General features: G+C 67.0%; 1 pseudogene; it reads left to right on the top strand.

The window, feature by feature from the left end:
- Positions 1 to 1,413: 1,413 nt before the first annotated feature.
- LOC115933201 (fibroblast growth factor receptor 3-like) lies at positions 1,414 to 13,808 on the top strand (annotated as a pseudogene).
- The last annotated feature ends 1,781 nt before the right edge of the window (positions 13,809 to 15,589 follow it).

Below are 15,589 nucleotides of genomic sequence, written 5' to 3'. Positions count from 1 at the left end.
AAGCCTCTTCAGCTGGACTCTGAGCCCACCCCGTGGAGCCCAGAACCTCGGGCCAGCTCAGGCTCTGCCACCAGCTCTCTGTCACCCTCCCTCAGAGCCGGGCTGTGCTCCCCAAGCCAGGGGTATCCAGCCCCTGCTCTTCATCCTAGGTCGGGCAGGCAGCCAGCCCCAGGCCTGTGTCCTTGGGGAGCGGGGGGTAGAGGCCCCTAGGGCGGGGCTCTCAGGCGGCTTAGCTGCATGCGGCCCCAGGTCAGTCAAAGCAGCCTCTGCATCTCGCCAGTCAGGTACGCAGGCCGCGCCGGGCTGCCCCAGACCTGCCGCGCACACGGGAGGCTCAGCCTGGAATGCCGTCCTGCCCTCCTCCACCTGAGGAATTGCCGCTCACACCACACAGGGTTCAGCTCCGCGGCATCTCGGCGAAGCCTCCTGACATCCCGACCCCCGCCGAGACCTCCCCTCTGAGCTCCTGAGCACAGCCCCAGGGGACCCGAGCTGCGCGCTGTGCAAACACAGGCCTGCCCTCGCCCTCGGTGCGCCCCGTGCCCGCCGCCCCCTGGGCCGCCCCGCGGTGCGATTGGGGGCCTAGCCCGCCTGCCCCGGATCCCACGCCCTCGAGACCGCCGGGCGCCCCCGCCCGGCCACGCCCCCTCGGATGCCCCGCTCCGCCCCGAGGGGGCGTGCCCTGCGCCCCCGCGAGCCGGGCGGGGACCGGGCGGGAGCGGGGCGGGGCCGGGGCGGGGCTGGGGCGGGGCCGGGATGGGGCGGGGCCGGGGCGGGGCTGGGGCGGGGCGCGGACCGTCTCCCACTGGCTGCGGCGCGCGGGGCAGCGCAGGCTCAGTGCGCGGTGGCGGCGGCGTCGCGGGCAGCTGGCGCCGCGCGGTCCTGCTCTGCCGGTCGCACGGACGCACCGGCGGGCCGCCGGCCGGAGGGACGGGGCGGGAGCTGGGCCCGCGGACAGCGAGCCGGAGCGGGAGCCGCGCGTAGCGAGCCGGGCTCCGACGCTCGCCCGGTCGGTGCTTGGGGCCGGGCAGGCGCGCGGAGGGATCCAACGGTGCTCGCGGAGGGGTCGGGGCGCGGCTGTCGCGGAACCACAGAGGTGCCTGCAGCGGGCCGGGCCGGGGCGCGGGCTTCCCGCGCGGGAAAGTTTGCCGCCGCCGCCGCCCTGGGAAGGCTCTGCAGCAGCCAGGGAGGGAAGGGGGAGGAGGGAGGGACCGCGGCGGGGAGGAGGCGGCCGGCGCCAGGCGGCCCGGGAGCCCTGGGCGGCGGCGGCGGCAGGCGGGGCGGCTGGGGGTCGGAGGCGTCGGGACGCAGGAGCCGGCCACCGCCGCTTTCGTCCCTGTCCGCCCCTCTAACGAGCTGCCTTCCTTCTCCTGCAGTCTGCCGAGCGGCGCCCGCCTCCCGCCGGTGCCCGCGCCGGGCCGTGGGGGGCAGCATGCCCGCGCGCGCTGCCTGAGGACGCCGCGGCCCCCGCCCCCGCCATGGGCGCCCCTGCCTGCGCCCTCGCGCTCTGCGTGGCCGTGGCCATCGTGGCCGGCGCCTCCTCGGAGTCCTTGGGGACGGAGCAGCGCGTCGTGGGGCGAGCGGCAGGTAAGAAGGGACCCACTAGGCACGGGAGAGGCCGGCCCGTGCGGGCAGAGGCGTTGGGGACGGGAACCGGCCCCGGGTCGGAGGGGCCGCCGGGTGTGAGTGACGCCCCGGGGTTAGAGCCCGGATTCCGCTGCCTCCTTGCCGGAGAGCGCGGCCAGAGCTAGCGCGGCGACTTATGGGGCGCCCGGAGCCGCAGATACCCTCCAAGTGCGAGGCCACCACGGGGAGCCAGGCTGGGGGTTGGCTTCCGCAGCCCCGATCCCTTGCGGCTCCCTAGCCCTGGCCTGTCGGGAGGGCGCGGGGGGCCCCATTTCCACGATTCCCGCTGTTGTTATTCGGGTTCTGCGCAGACGGAAAGTTCCCATTGTTAGCGTCCCCCTCCCCCGGGCCCCAGTTTGTGGCCAGCTTTGGCCAAGGCGAGAAGCCGGACTTCTGAGGGTGGGAGTGCGCGTCAGCGAAGCCCGGCCCCTGCCCGCCCGAAGAGGCAGCAGCCTCCAGCGTCCCCGCTGCCGACCCTGCCCCTGCCTGGGGGCCGAGGGCGCTTCCCCGTGGGTGCGCGCCGAGCTCCAGGCAAGCGAGGGGCGCGTGTCCCAGCGTCGCGGGCCCTAGACTGGGCTGGCGGTCCAGGTCCCGCGGGACGTCGAGGGTCTGAAGGGAGGTCCCGCGGGGCGAGGGGAGGGGAAGGGGCGCCCGGCCGGACCTGCACACGCGCCGCGGTTCCTCGTGGGCCGGGCCGAGAGCTCCGGTGCCGCCGCCGCGTACACCCGCTGCCGGTTCCGGACGGGCGAGGGGGGCGCGCACAGCCCAGCCCGGCGGCCGCGCGGAGGGAGGCCTTGGCCCGGTGAGCTCGCGCCCCACCCGGGCCCAGGCCCGAGCAGCCGCTTCTTTGTACCTCGACGCGGCCACAGACCGAGCATTGATGGCGGCTCGCGGGGAGGTGTGAGCGACTGCGGGCGCGGCGGGCCGGGGAGGGCGCCTGGAGGGCCGAGGCAGATGGCCGCCCCGCCCGCGCCCCCGCGCCCCTTTCTTCGTCGGCGGCTGCAGCCTCCCGGAACAATGTCATTTTTTTTATGAATGAAAGTGGCCCGGCGCTTGAATGTGCGTGTCATTCAGCGGCGTGACAGGGGTCGTCGGGAGGTCAGCGCGCGCTTTTAGCGCCTGCTCGGGCGGCCCCGCTTCCAGGGGTGCCGGAGGGGCGGCCGCGGGGGGAGCTTGGCTTTCGCATTCTCATTCAGATAAAGATATTACTCCTTACGGCCCGCGAATGCCAGCCAGCCCCGGGGAAGGGCGGCGGCCAGGCTGCGAGGCCTCTCCTAGACCCCCTGAGCTCCTGGGCCTGTGGGGTGGGATTTTTACTTTGTGCCACAGTGGGGGAAACTGAGGTACAGGACCAGTGAGTGGCAGAGTTGTGGAGACTCTGGGACTAGGAAACGCCCCCCAGGTCCAGCACAGCCCCTCTGGGACACAGCAGAGGGCTGTCGTTGGCATGTGGAGCCCAAGTTGAGGTCGGCACTGTGTGGGGTTGGGGCGCCAGCGGGAGCACGTGTTGTGAGATCCATAGAAGGGTGGGAGGTGGGACGCGTTGCCTCCTACCCCGCCTCGGGTACTGCAGGAGTTTTGTCTCCAACGTGTTTGGGCACCAGTGTCTGTGTGGTGTCAGTGGGGCCTCCCTTTTGTTGATCAAGAAAGAAAGAACCCTTCCTAGGGCTGCTGGGGGGCTGTAGCTCTCCCCATGCCTGGCAGCTGGGTCGGGTATGGGGGCTCCACCCAACTGCTGACTTCCCAGTGGGAGTCAGACCCTGAACTTATAGTGCCCACTCATGCCCCGTGTCACACTGTCCTTCACCTGGTGCTCGCCACCCAGCCCCTGCTGGGGTGCCCTGGCCTCTGCTGGCACCTAGCAGGCAGGCAGTGGGGGGGCGGTCAGGGCTGCACCCTCCCCACCACACACGGGCAGATGGCCACCGGTGTGGCTGGCCTGGGGCTGCTGTGTCCCCCGTCCCCCCGTGCTGGACCAGGCTGAAGCAAATACTTGTGTGGATGGCTTGACCTGTTGTCGCCACTCAGACCAAACCGGAACCAACCGGCTGTTGCCCTTGGGCCAGGGCCTGCAGCTGAGGCTGCCATGACCAGCCTGTTCTCGGCCTTCTGGGGGGCCTCGAGCAGCTCCCAGCTCTGGGTGGTCCCCACAAGACACTGGCCAGGACCGGAGGGCTGGAGGTCAGGCCAGGAGCCCCCCTGACTGTGGGGTCCCCACAGGGGCAGTCCTTGAGCTGTGGGTCCCTGTGGGGCGAGGGCTCCCTCGGATGCTTCAGGGGATGAGTGTGGGCCCTTCTGGCTGGCAGGGTCATCCTGGGCACTGGGCGCGTGCGGCTGGATCAGGTGGGTTGGGCAGAAGAGGGCCTGGCCAGGCAGCCAGGGACTGGTGTGGCCAGAGTGGGCAGCTGGGCCCCCGAATCTAGGCCACGCGTCTGCAGAATGACAAGTGATGGCGCAACCCGCCCAGCTGGGTCTGAAGAAGGAGGCTGCCTGGGGGACCACCCACCCCCGTCCCGGCCCCAAGCCCAGGACGCCCGCCTGCATGCATTGTCTGGCCCTGGCAGGGAGGCCTAGGGGCGATTGTCCCCCCAGCCGTGCCCATGGTGTGTCCTTGGGTCACAGGCTTTGGTGGCTCTGGGGAGCTGGGCAGCTACTGGGGAGGGACCCAGGGGCCACCTGCACATCTGCCCCTCTGGGTGGGCCCCCACCCCAGCTTCTCAGCCCCCAGGGAGGGGCCAGGGCTGCTGACCTGCCCTGGCTCTCACAGCTTCCTGCCCCCAGCCTGGTCGTCCTCTGTGAGGGGGCCCCAGTCCCCCTGCAGGCAGCAGGACTCCACCCCCCGGCCCCCTTGAGGGCCCGCCTGGGCCTCCCCACTCCCCGGCCTGTGAGACCCACTTGGCCGGACCCAGCGCCGTGTTTGTACTTTGCTCTTCTCGGTGTGTTTTCCGTCATGACTGCTGTGTGGAGCTTCCACAGGAGCTGCAGGATACAGAACCTTGCCCACCCCAGGGAGCCCCCACCCCCGCCCCGGCCCCCTCGTGCTGCTCCGGCCTGTGCTCTGCCCGGTGAACCCGCGCATCGCCCCTCAGATCCGTCCACACGGCCACGTGACCCTGCACCTCCTTCCTTCTCGCCTGTTCTGTTCCCTGGCTGTCCATTTGAACTGCTTTTCAGGCCCATATGGGGTGCGGGGGCTACTGAGGACGGACCCCTCCTGGGGTGAATCTGCACCACGAGGGGGCTGGCTGGCCAACCCTGGCACCCCCTCTGAGCTCCATTTCAGTCAGAGGCCAGCAAAGGGCAGCCTGTCCCCTTTGCCCGCAGCACCTGCCCGTTGTGGTGCCGCCTGTGAGACAAGCATGGATTTTATGTTTCCAAGCAATTGAACAAATTAAAAGAACGAAGAGTCACACTTTGTGACACTTTGAGATTTGATTTCTCCATGTCCATAAGTGAAGCATCATGGGGCCACCGCTGTGGGGTTGGCTGCAGGTTGTGTGGGGAAGGCGGCTGTCACACCGAGGCAGACCGGAGTCCTTGGGACAGACTGGTTGGCAAAGCTGAAGATAGAGACCTTTGGCCCTTTTGGGACACAGTTTCCAGCCCCTGGTCTGGTGGGACCCTGGATCTGGGTCAGAGCCTTCCTCACTCAGGGCCGCCGAGGCCTCCACTGCTGTGTCTGTAAATGGTGCCGGGTTTGGGGGTGCCTGCGTCATGGTCGCCCATCTTGCCCACAGAAGTCCCGGGCCCAGAGCCCGGCCAGCAGGAGCAGTTGGTCTTCGGCAGCGGGGATGCTGTGGAGCTGAGCTGTCCCCCGCCCGGGGGTGGTCCCATGGGGCCCACTGTCTGGGTCAAGGATGGCGCAGGGCTGGTGCCCTCGGAGCGTGTCCTGGTGGGGCCCCAGCGGCTGCAGGTGCTGAATGCCTCCCACGAGGACTCCGGGGCCTACAGCTGCCGGCAGCGGCTCACGCAGCGTGTACTGTGCCACTTCAGTGTGCGGGTGACAGGTGAGCTCTGGGGCCACGCCAGCTACAGAAAGGAGCCGAGTGCCGGGCTCCCTGAGTCCCTGCGTGGGTCAGGAGCGGCTGGGGGTCTCTGTGGTCATTGGTGGAGACGAGGGCACCCCCAGGAAGTGCTGCCCAAATGGGGGACCCTGCCCCATCTGGGAGGAGCACCTGGGGGCTTCCTGGGGCAGGTTGGACATCGGATGCGGCCGTCTCTGCCTTGCAGACGCTCCATCCTCGGGAGATGACGAAGACGGGGAGGACGAGGCTGAGGACACAGGTGTGGACACAGGTGGCAGCAGGGTCCAGGGTTCAGGCCAGCCGGGATGGGGCCCGCTGCCACCGCCAAGCCCTGCCCTCCACAGGCAGCTGAGGGACTGAGGCCCCGGAACAACCTCCCTGGGGTCACCCCGAAGGTCCGGTCCCCTCAGGATGCAGGAGGGGCTGGGCCACTGACATGGCTGTAGACGCCCGACCCTGGTGGCAGGGCTGGGTGCAAGGGGACACCGTGTTGCTGATGGGGAGACCGAGGCACAGGGCCCTGGGGGTTCCAGGAGCAGGAGGAGGCCAGGGCTGGCCTGTGGGGCTCTGGTGTTGGCTATAGGTGAGATGGACCCCGCAGACATGAGCGCAGCAGGGCGGGGCACTCAGGTGGCCGCCGTGGGGTGGATGGACCCGGGGTGAGGGCGCCGGGACGCCTGCCACAACCAGTGGCGGGCAGGGTGGCTGGCAGGAGGGTGGCTGGTTGGTGGGCTGCGGCTGTGAGAGAGCAGTCGGGGACGATGCCTGGCGTCCCGGCCTGGAACGGTGGCAGGTGGACTTTGCCAAGTTGTAGGGCGGGGAGGTGGGGCTTCTGGTTTTGGAGGGAGCTCTGAGGGGAGTGCGTGCAGGTGATGAGGGTCATCGTGGCACAGACACGGGGGGCAGTTACGACTTGCGGACTGATGGTGTGTGGGCTGGGTCCCTGGGCCAGTGGGGTGAGCAGGTGAGGAGGGGAGGCTGAGTCCATGAGAGAAACTGAGCTGGGGGAACTCACCCTGGGGGTCTTCAGGAGGCCTGGGAGGGAGCTCAGCACCGTGGGGTGCCTCTTTCCAGCCTCTGTCCACATTGCTGATTGCTGGGCCTCAGTGCCCCTGATGGGCATGTCCCTGGAGGGGGCTGGCAGTGAGCTCACTGAGGGGAGGGCTGCTTCCCTCCTGGGGAATGCCAGCCCATCCTTGCCTGGAGTCCCGGCAGGAAGGCAGCACCAGCCCTGAGGAAGGAGAAAAACCAGTTGGGCTGTGAGAGGGGTGGTGGGAGCCCTGGACATCGAGATGGGAGGAGGCAGGGCCTCCAGGGTGCCACCGTCTCTGGGTGCCCGCCAGACTTGGAGCTCTGCAGAGGGTGGTGTAGGGTCTTGATTCCCGTGGGCCCATGCTGCCCAGCTGCCTCCAAGGCTCCTGGCTCTGCAGGCGACTGGGCTCCTCTCCTGGTAAACTGCTCCCAGGTCCTGGCTTGTCCACTAGATGGGCCTGCCCCCTGGGTCTTCAGTCTCCCCATTGGTGGGCCTGGCCCTGGCACGCCTCTCTGGGCAGGTGGGCTCCCCTGGACAATGCCCTGTGCCCTGTGACTTCACAGGTCCGGACAGAGCACCCTGGAGGGGAGGGGAGGGGACACACGGCCCAGCTCTGAGAAAGCCCTGGGGAGGGGACAAGATGTGGAGGCTCCTGGGAACCTCATCCCGCCCTCTTCCTACACAGGACGGGAAACTGAGGCTGGGGGTGGGCAGGGGCAGCTCTGGGGAGGGGGTTGTTCAGAGGGGCCTCTGCTCCCACTCGGGTCATGGCCTTCACACGCACCTCGGCCCGCAGGGGCCCCTTACTGGACACGGCCCGAGCGGATGGACAAGAAGCTGCTGGCCGTGCCGGCCGCCAACACGGTCCGCTTCCGCTGCCCGGCCGCCGGCAACCCCACTCCCTCCATCTCCTGGCTGAAGAACGGCAGGGAGTTCCGCGGCGAGCACCGCATCGGAGGCATCAAGGTGGGCGCGGCGGGGTGGCTCTGGGCCTGGCAGGCGGCAGTGGTCGCTGCCTCCGCTCACTCGCCCGCCCGCGTCCCGGTGCAGCTGCGGCATCAGCAGTGGAGCCTGGTCATGGAAAGCGTGGTGCCCTCGGACCGCGGCAACTACACCTGCGTCGTGGAGAACAAGTTTGGCAGCATCCGGCAGACGTACACGCTGGACGTGCTGGGTGAGGGCCCTGGGGCAGCGCGGGGGCGGGGGCGGCAGTGGCGGTGGTGGTGAGGGAGGGGGTGGCCCCTGAGCGTCATCTGCCCCCACAGAGCGCTCCCGGCACCGGCCCATCCTGCAGGCGGGGCTGCCGGCCAACCAGACGGCGGTGCTGGGCAGTGACGTGGAGTTCCACTGCAAGGTGTACAGTGACGCACAGCCCCACATCCAGTGGCTCAAGCACGTGGAGGTGAACGGCAGCAAGGTGGGCCCGGACGGCACACCCTACGTTACCGTGCTCAAGGTGGGCCACCGTGTGCACGTGGGTGCCGCCGCTGGGGCTCCTGGGCTGGCCCCAAGGGTGCCCCTTGGCTGGGGGTTGCGTGAGGATTTGGGTCTAGGGGCTGGAGCTTCGGGGGCAGAAGCTGTGGGGTTGCTTGTGGGGCCACGTCTCAGCCACCCCACACCTCAGGGCCATAGGCAGCTGCGTTAGGACCCGTTTCCGTGTCTGCAGAGGGCCAACCTCAGCCACTGAAGTCCCTGACATGGAGCTGCCCACGGGCTTCTTGGGGGTGGGTGCGGCTTGGGCAGCAGTGGTGCCCCAGGACAGGGCAGTGTGGCCAAGCCCTCCAGGCCCCCTCTGGACCTCAGAGGCGGTGGCTGAGCCCCGACCTGGCCGATTGGCTCTCGTCAGCTGTGTGCAGTGGGGCCCAAGCTCACTGTCTGCCCGCCTCCTGAAGCCCTTAGCTTTGTTCCCATGGCTGCCGGGTGGGGGCCACTGAATTGGGACGGTTGCGACACTCAAAGCCCAAAGAGAAACATCTGTTCAGAGAGAAGACGGTCTCGTGGGGGCGGGGAGCAGGCGCAGGGCGAGGGTGGAGTCCCGACCCCGCCCAGAGAGGCCGCCTCGGGCCCTGTCCAGGGTACAGGTTCTGCAAGAGCCCGGGGGAGGGCAGGCCAGTGACCAGAGGTTGTCTGAGGGTCTGGGCTGGGTTGTTGGGGTGGAGGCAGAGACGTGCATCCTGTGAAACCACAGCCACCTCGAAGTGCCTCTACGCCTCCTCCAGGCAGCCTTTGGGGCTGACGCAGCCCAGCCTCGATCTGTACCTTGGGGGTCTCCCACATCCTGCCTCGTGCCCGGCGGGGCTGCCTCAGGGGCGTGCCTGAGCCGGGTCTCTTGTCCCCGCAGTCCTGGATCAGTGAGAGTGTGGAGGCCGACGTGCGCCTCCGCCTGGCCAATGTGTCGGAGCGGGACGGGGGCGAGTACCTCTGTCGAGCCACCAATTTCATAGGCGTGGCCGAGAAGGCCTTTTGGCTGAGCGTTCACGGGCCCCGAGCAGGTAACGACTCTGTCCCATGCCGGCCGGCACAAGAGCTCCAGCTCCAAGGCCCTGTCCGCACGCCCTGCACGCCCCGCACGCCCAGCCCTGCTCGCTCCCGCCCCTGGCTCGCGCTCCACTCGGGGCCGCCTCGGCAAGGCTGGCAGCTCCAGCCTCCACGGTGACCACCCGCTTCGAGCCCCGTGGCCTGCGCCGACCCTTCCCGCACGCCTGCGACCCCCACAGGAGGTGCCCGGTGCCCACCGGGCCGGCTCCGTGCCATCTGTGAGCACCCCTTTGCGCCTCTCTCCACCCTCGCCCGCTGCCTGCTCGCTTCTGCAGCCTGTGTGTCCCTGTGTCCATCCTCCACCTGCACCTGCCCGGCTCTGCGCTAACCCGCATGCTGCCTGCCCGCCTGCCGCTCACCTGTGACAGAGGACTCGCCGGTGGAGGGGCCTGGCTTCGGGCTCAGTACCGGTGTACCAGGCGGAGGGCCCTCGGCCGCGTGGCGGTGACCAAGTTGGCGGTGGCTGAGGAGTTGGTGGTGGCGGCGTTTTCCTTGCAGCGGCTGGATCCTGCCATGTGGACTCTGTGCGGTGGCCGCAGGGCGGTGCTGGCGCTCGCCTATCGCTCTGCTCTCTCTTTGTAGACGGCGGGCGCTAACACCACCGACAAGGAGCTAGAGGTTCTCTCCTTGCACAACGTCACCTTTGAGGACGCCGGGGAGTACACCTGCCTGGCGGGCAATTCTATTGGGTTTTCTCATCACTCTGCGTGGCTGGTGGTGCTGCCAGGTACCGGCTTCTGCTGCTCCTGTTGCTCCGCACTGTCTGGGGGACGCTGGCTCGGGACACGCCAAAGCTGCCAGGACGGACGGGAATCCTGTGACTTATGGCCATCCCGCTCCTTGAGCCCTCACTCCTGGCCCTGTGCCCAGTGTGGGGACAAAGTTGGCCTGGCCCGGTCCTGGTCCCAGAGGGGCCCCCTCAGCCCCCTCGAGCCCACTTCCCATCTGGGTCCCCAAAAGGCCCCTCCTGTGGCTCTGGTGTCTCCCGGGCGCCTGGTGGCGGTGTGGGACTGGCTGGCTCTGCTGGGCTCCTCCTCTCCAGGGTCTGGCCCTCTAGACTCACTGGCGTTACTGACTGCGAGACCCTCCAGACAAGGCGGGTGCTGAGGTTCTGAGCCCCCTCCCGCTCCCAGTGGTGCCTGTGGCTCTGGGCCAGGGGCATCCATGGGAGCCCCGTCGGGGGGTGGGGGCCAGGCCAGGCCTCAACGCCCATGTCTTTGCAGCCGAGGAGGAGCTGGTGGAGCCTGACGAGGCGGGCAGTGTGTATGCATGCATCCTCAGCTACGGGGTGGGCTTCTTCCTGTTCATCCTGGTGGTGGCGGCTGTGATCCTCTGCCGCCTGCGCAGCCCCCCCAAGAAAGGCCTGGGCTCCCCCACCGTGCACAAGATCTCCCGCTTCCCGCTCAAGCGACAGGTAACAGAAAGTAGATACCAGGTTCTGAGCTGCCTGCCCACCAGGCCTCCTGGAGCCCCCCCCTCGGCCCACGCTGGTCCTGGGCTGTGAGTCCTCTCTGCAGCCAGGCGGGCTCCCCTCTCCTTGTCTGTGCTCACCATGTAGAGCCTAGGGTACTTTGGGGCACGAAACATTCTAAAAATCTTCATTCAATGCTGGTGGAAGTCAACGCCCCCCCTTCTGGCCCAGCACTGACCCCCGGCTGTACCTCCAAGCCCTGTCGCCCACGCGGCGCCAACCTGCCCCTGCTTACCCAAGCAGGTGTCCCTGGAGTCCAGCGCGTCCATGAGCTCCAACACATCACTGGTGCGCATCGCAAGGCTGTCCTCAGGGGAGGGCCCCACGCTGGCCAGTGTCTCCGAGCTCGAGCTGCCTGCTGACCCCAAATGGGAGCTGTCTCGGGCCCGGTCAGTGGTGCTGAGGGCCAGCGTTGGCTGTAGGGGGCTTGGTGGTGGGGGTGAAACAGCCACCAGTCAGAGGCCTGGCTGGGTTTAGGGGCCGTCAGTGATGTGGCGGATGTTGGGTGTGGCTGGGGTTCTATGGAGATGCTCCTGGGACTGGGTGCATGGCAGGGACTGCCCCTCTCAAGGTGCCCTGTCTGGAGGGGCAGCAAGGGCGGGAGGCTGTGGGTGACGCTCTTCGTCCTTATGAGCAGGCTGTAGGGGGAGCATGGAGGGCTTCCTGGAGGTGGTGGCTCTGGGCCAGGCTGGGGTGGGGACCGTGGTGGGCTGAGAGTGGGCGAGTTTGCACACTCATGGCCCCTCTGCCTCCACTGCCAGGCTGACCCTGGGCAAGCCCCTTGGGGAGGGCTGCTTCGGCCAGGTGGTCATGGCGGAGGCCATCGGCATTGACAAGGACCGGGCCGCCAAGCCTGTCACCGTAGCCGTGAAGATGCTGAAAGGTGAGGAGGGGGCGGCCAGGGGTGCAGAGCGGGGCTGGGGGGGCGGCCAGGGGTGCAGAGCGGGGCTGGGGGGGCGGCCGGGGGTGCAGAGCGGGGCTGGGGGGGGGCAGCCGGGGGTGCAGAGCGGGGCTGGGGGGGCAGCCGGGGGTGCAGAGCGGGGCTGGGAGGGCGGCCAGGGGTGCAGAGCGGGGCTGGGGGGTGGCCAGGGGTGCAGAGCGGGGCTGGGGGGGGCGGCCGGGGGTGCAGAGCGGGGCTGAGGGGGCCAGGGGTGCAGAGCGGGGCTGAGGGGGCGGCCAGGGGTGCAGAGCGGGGCTGGGGGGGGCGGCCAGGGGTGCAGAGCGGGGCCGGGGGCGCCGCCGCCGCCTGACACAGGCCCCCGCTCCTTGCACAGACGATGCCACTGACGAGGACCTGTCGGACCTGGTGTCTGAGATGGAGATGATGAAGATGATCGGGAAACACAAAAACATCATCAACCTGCTGGGCGCCTGCACGCAGGGCGGTAGGTGTGGTAGCGGCGGTGGTGCCGGGTGGGCGGCCCTCCTGGGCCTGGCAGCCCCTCTGAGGAGCCCGTGTCCCCAGGGCCCCTGTACGTGCTGGTGGAGTATGCGGCCAAGGGTAACCTGCGGGAGTTCCTGCGGGCGCGGCGGCCCCCGGGCCTGGACTACTCCTTCAACACCTGCAGGCCGCCCGAGGAGCGGCTCACCTTCAAGGACCTGGTGTCCTTTGCCTACCAGGTGGCCCAGGGCATGGAGTACCTGGCCTCCCAGAAGGTGAGCAGGGTGGCAGGTGTGGGTGGAGTAGGCTGGGCCCTGCCCTGAGATGCTGGGAGCAGCGGGGAGAGGTGGAGAGACTTCAGCCCTGCCTCCCACCCCTTCCCCAGTGCATCCACAGGGACCTGGCTGCCCGCAATGTGCTGGTGACCGAGGACAACGTGATGAAGATCGCAGACTTCGGGCTGGCCCGGGACGTGCACAACCTCGACTACTACAAGAAGACAACCAATGTGAGCCCGGCCCTGGGGTGAGGGGGTGGGGGTCATGCCAGGAGGACGCCTGGTGCCAACACCGCCTTCCCACACTCTCCCAGGGCCGGCTGCCCGTGAAGTGGATGGCGCCTGAGGCCTTGTTTGACCAAGTCTACACTCACCAGAGTGACGTGTACGTGTCCTCCAGACCTCAGGCTTCAGGGGTGGAAGCGGGAACTGGGCAGAGCCAGGACCCCAGCTGCAGCCCCCAGGCCTGTGCCCTGGAGCTCTTGGGTGTGGTTTCTACCCCTCCCTGGGGGCAGCAGTGCAGCCCTGGCCTATTCCCCTGGTGCCCGCCCAGGTGTCTGTCCTGGGAGTCTCAGGACAGCCTGACCTCACCTTCCCCTGCAGCTGGTCCTTTGGGGTCCTGCTCTGGGAGATCTTCACGCTGGGGGGCTCCCCGTACCCCGGCATCCCTGTGGAGGAGCTCTTCAAGCTGCTGAAGGAGGGCCACCGCATGGACAAGCCCGCCAACTGCACACACGACCTGTGAGTGGCATCCCTGGCCCTCCACTGGGTCCTCAGGGGTGGGGGTCCCTCCGAGGCTGGGCGGGGGAGGGACCGGCAGCCCTTCAGGCTGTTCCCGAATAAGGTGGGAAGCGGCGGGGCTCACTCCTGAGCGCCCTGCCCGCAGGTACATGATCATGCGGGACTGCTGGCAAGCCGCGCCCTCGCAGAGGCCCACCTTCAAGCAGCTGGTGGAGGACCTGGACCGTGTCCTTACCGTGACGTCCACCGACGTGAGTGCTGGCTGGCTCTGGCCTGGTGCCGCCCGCTTATGCCCCTCCCCCTGCCGTCCCCGGCCATCCCGCCCCCCAGAGTGCTGACGTGTGGGGCGGGCCTTCTGGGGCACAGAGGCGGCTGTGCGAAGAGGGGCTCGGTGGCACAGCGCTCACCCCGCCTCCCGCCAGCAGGAGTACCTGGACCTGTCGGCGCCTTTCGAGCAGTACTCCCCGGGTGGCCAGGACACCCCCAGCTCCAGCTCCAGCTCCTCGGGACGACTCCGTGTTTGCCCACGGCCTGCTGCCCCCGGCCCCACCCAGCAGTGGGGGCTCGCGGACGTGAAGGGCCACTGGTCCCCAACAATGTGAGGGGGTCCCTAGCAGCCCACCCTGCTGCTGGTGCACAGCCACTCCCCGGCATGAGACTCAGTGCAGATGGAGAGACGGCTACACAGAGCTTTGGTCTGTGCGTGTGCATGTGTGTGTGTGCACATCTGCATGTGCCTGTGTGCGTGTGCATCTTGTCTCCAGGTGCAGAGGTACCCTGGGTGTCCCCGCTGCTGTGCAACGGCCTCCTGACTGGTGCTGCGGCACCGAGGGGCCTTTGTTCTGGGGGGACCCAGTGCAGAATGTAAGTGGGCCCACCCGGTGGGACCCCCGTGGGGCAGGGAGCTGGGCCCGACATGGCTCCGGCCTCTGCCTTTGCACCACGGGACATCACAGGGTGGGCCTCGGCCCCTCCCACACCCAAAGCTGAGCCTGCAGGGAAGCCCCACATGTCCAGCACCTTGTGCCTGGGGTGTTAGTGGCACCACCTCCCCACCTCCAGGCTTTCCCAGTTCCCACCCTGCCCCTCAGAGACTGAAATTACGGGTACCTGAAGATGGGAGCCTTTACCTTTTATGCAAAAGGTTTATTCCGGAAACTAGTGTATATTTCTATAAATAGATGCTGTGTATATGGTATATATACATACATATATATAAAATATATGGAAGAGGAAAAGGCTGGTACAACGGAGGCCTGCGACCCTGGGGGCACAGGAGGCAGGCACGGCCCTGGGCGGGGCGGGTGGGGAGGGAGGCCCCAGGGGGTCTCACCCATGCAAGCAGAGGACCAGGGCCTTTTCTGGCACCGCAGTTTTGTTTTAAAACTGGACCTGTATATTTGTAAAGCTATTTATGGGCCCCTGGCACTCTTGTTCCCACACCCCAACACTTCCAGCATTTAGCCAGCCACATGGCGGAGGTTTTAATTTTTAACTTACTGACAACCGAGAAGGTTTATCCCGCCAATAGAGGGACGGCCAAGAATGTACGTCCAGCCTGCCCCGGAGCTGGAGGATCCCCTCCAAGCCTAAAAGGTTGTTAATAGTTGGAGGTGATTCCAGTGAAGATATTTTATTTCCTTTGTCCTTTTTCAGGAGAATTAGATTTCTATAGGATTTTCCTTTAGGAGATTTATTTTTTGGACTTCAAAGCAAGCTGGTATTTTCATACAAATTCTTCTAATTGCTGTGTGTCCCAGGCAGGGAGACGGTTTCCAGGGAGGGGCCGGCCCTGCGTGCAGGTTCCGATGTTATTAGATGTTACAAGTTTATATCTATATATATAATTTATTGAGTTTTTACAAGATGTATTTGCTGTAGACTTAACACTTCTTATGCAATGCTTCTAGAGTTTTATAGCCTGGACTGCTACCTTTCAAAGTTTGGAGGGAAGCTGTGAATTCAGTTGGTTCGTTCTGTACTGTTACTGGGCCCTGAGTCCGGGCAGCTGTCCCTTGCTTGCCTGCAGGGCCATGGCTCAGGGTGGTCTCTTCTTGGGGCCCAGTGCATGGTGGCCAGAGGCGTCACCCAAACCGGCAGGTGCGATTTTGTTAACCCAGCGACGAACTTTCCGAAAAATAAAGACACTTGGTTGCTAACCTGGCCCTGTTCTTTCTGTCTCCAGTTCTTCTGGGATAGGGGAGGGAGGGGTCACTTTGCCAGGTGGTCCCAGTTGCGTGGGATGGATGCTGGCAGCATCACCGAAAATCACTGGTGGGCTGGGAGCCCCAAGAGCAAGGAGTGTTTATGGGAGGGGCCTGGCGGAAGGGAGCAGGGTGCCTGGGGGGGTGCACTGCCCTGGATGCTCCCAGCTTGTGGGTTCCTGAGGTGGTGGTGGTGGTGGGGAGGGTCCTGTCTCACTAGCTCTGAGGCAGACCTTCCCTCATCACCCCACTCCTGGCATCCACCTTCCCAGTCAGCTGGGGAGCTTTCTGGG

This window comes from Gorilla gorilla, chromosome 16 (assembly GCF_029281585.2).
Source record: "Gorilla gorilla gorilla isolate KB3781 chromosome 16, NHGRI_mGorGor1-v2.1_pri, whole genome shotgun sequence".
Classification (NCBI taxonomy): Eukaryota; Metazoa; Chordata; class Mammalia; order Primates; family Hominidae; genus Gorilla; species Gorilla gorilla.
This window is presented reverse-complemented; position numbering and strand designations above follow the sequence as displayed.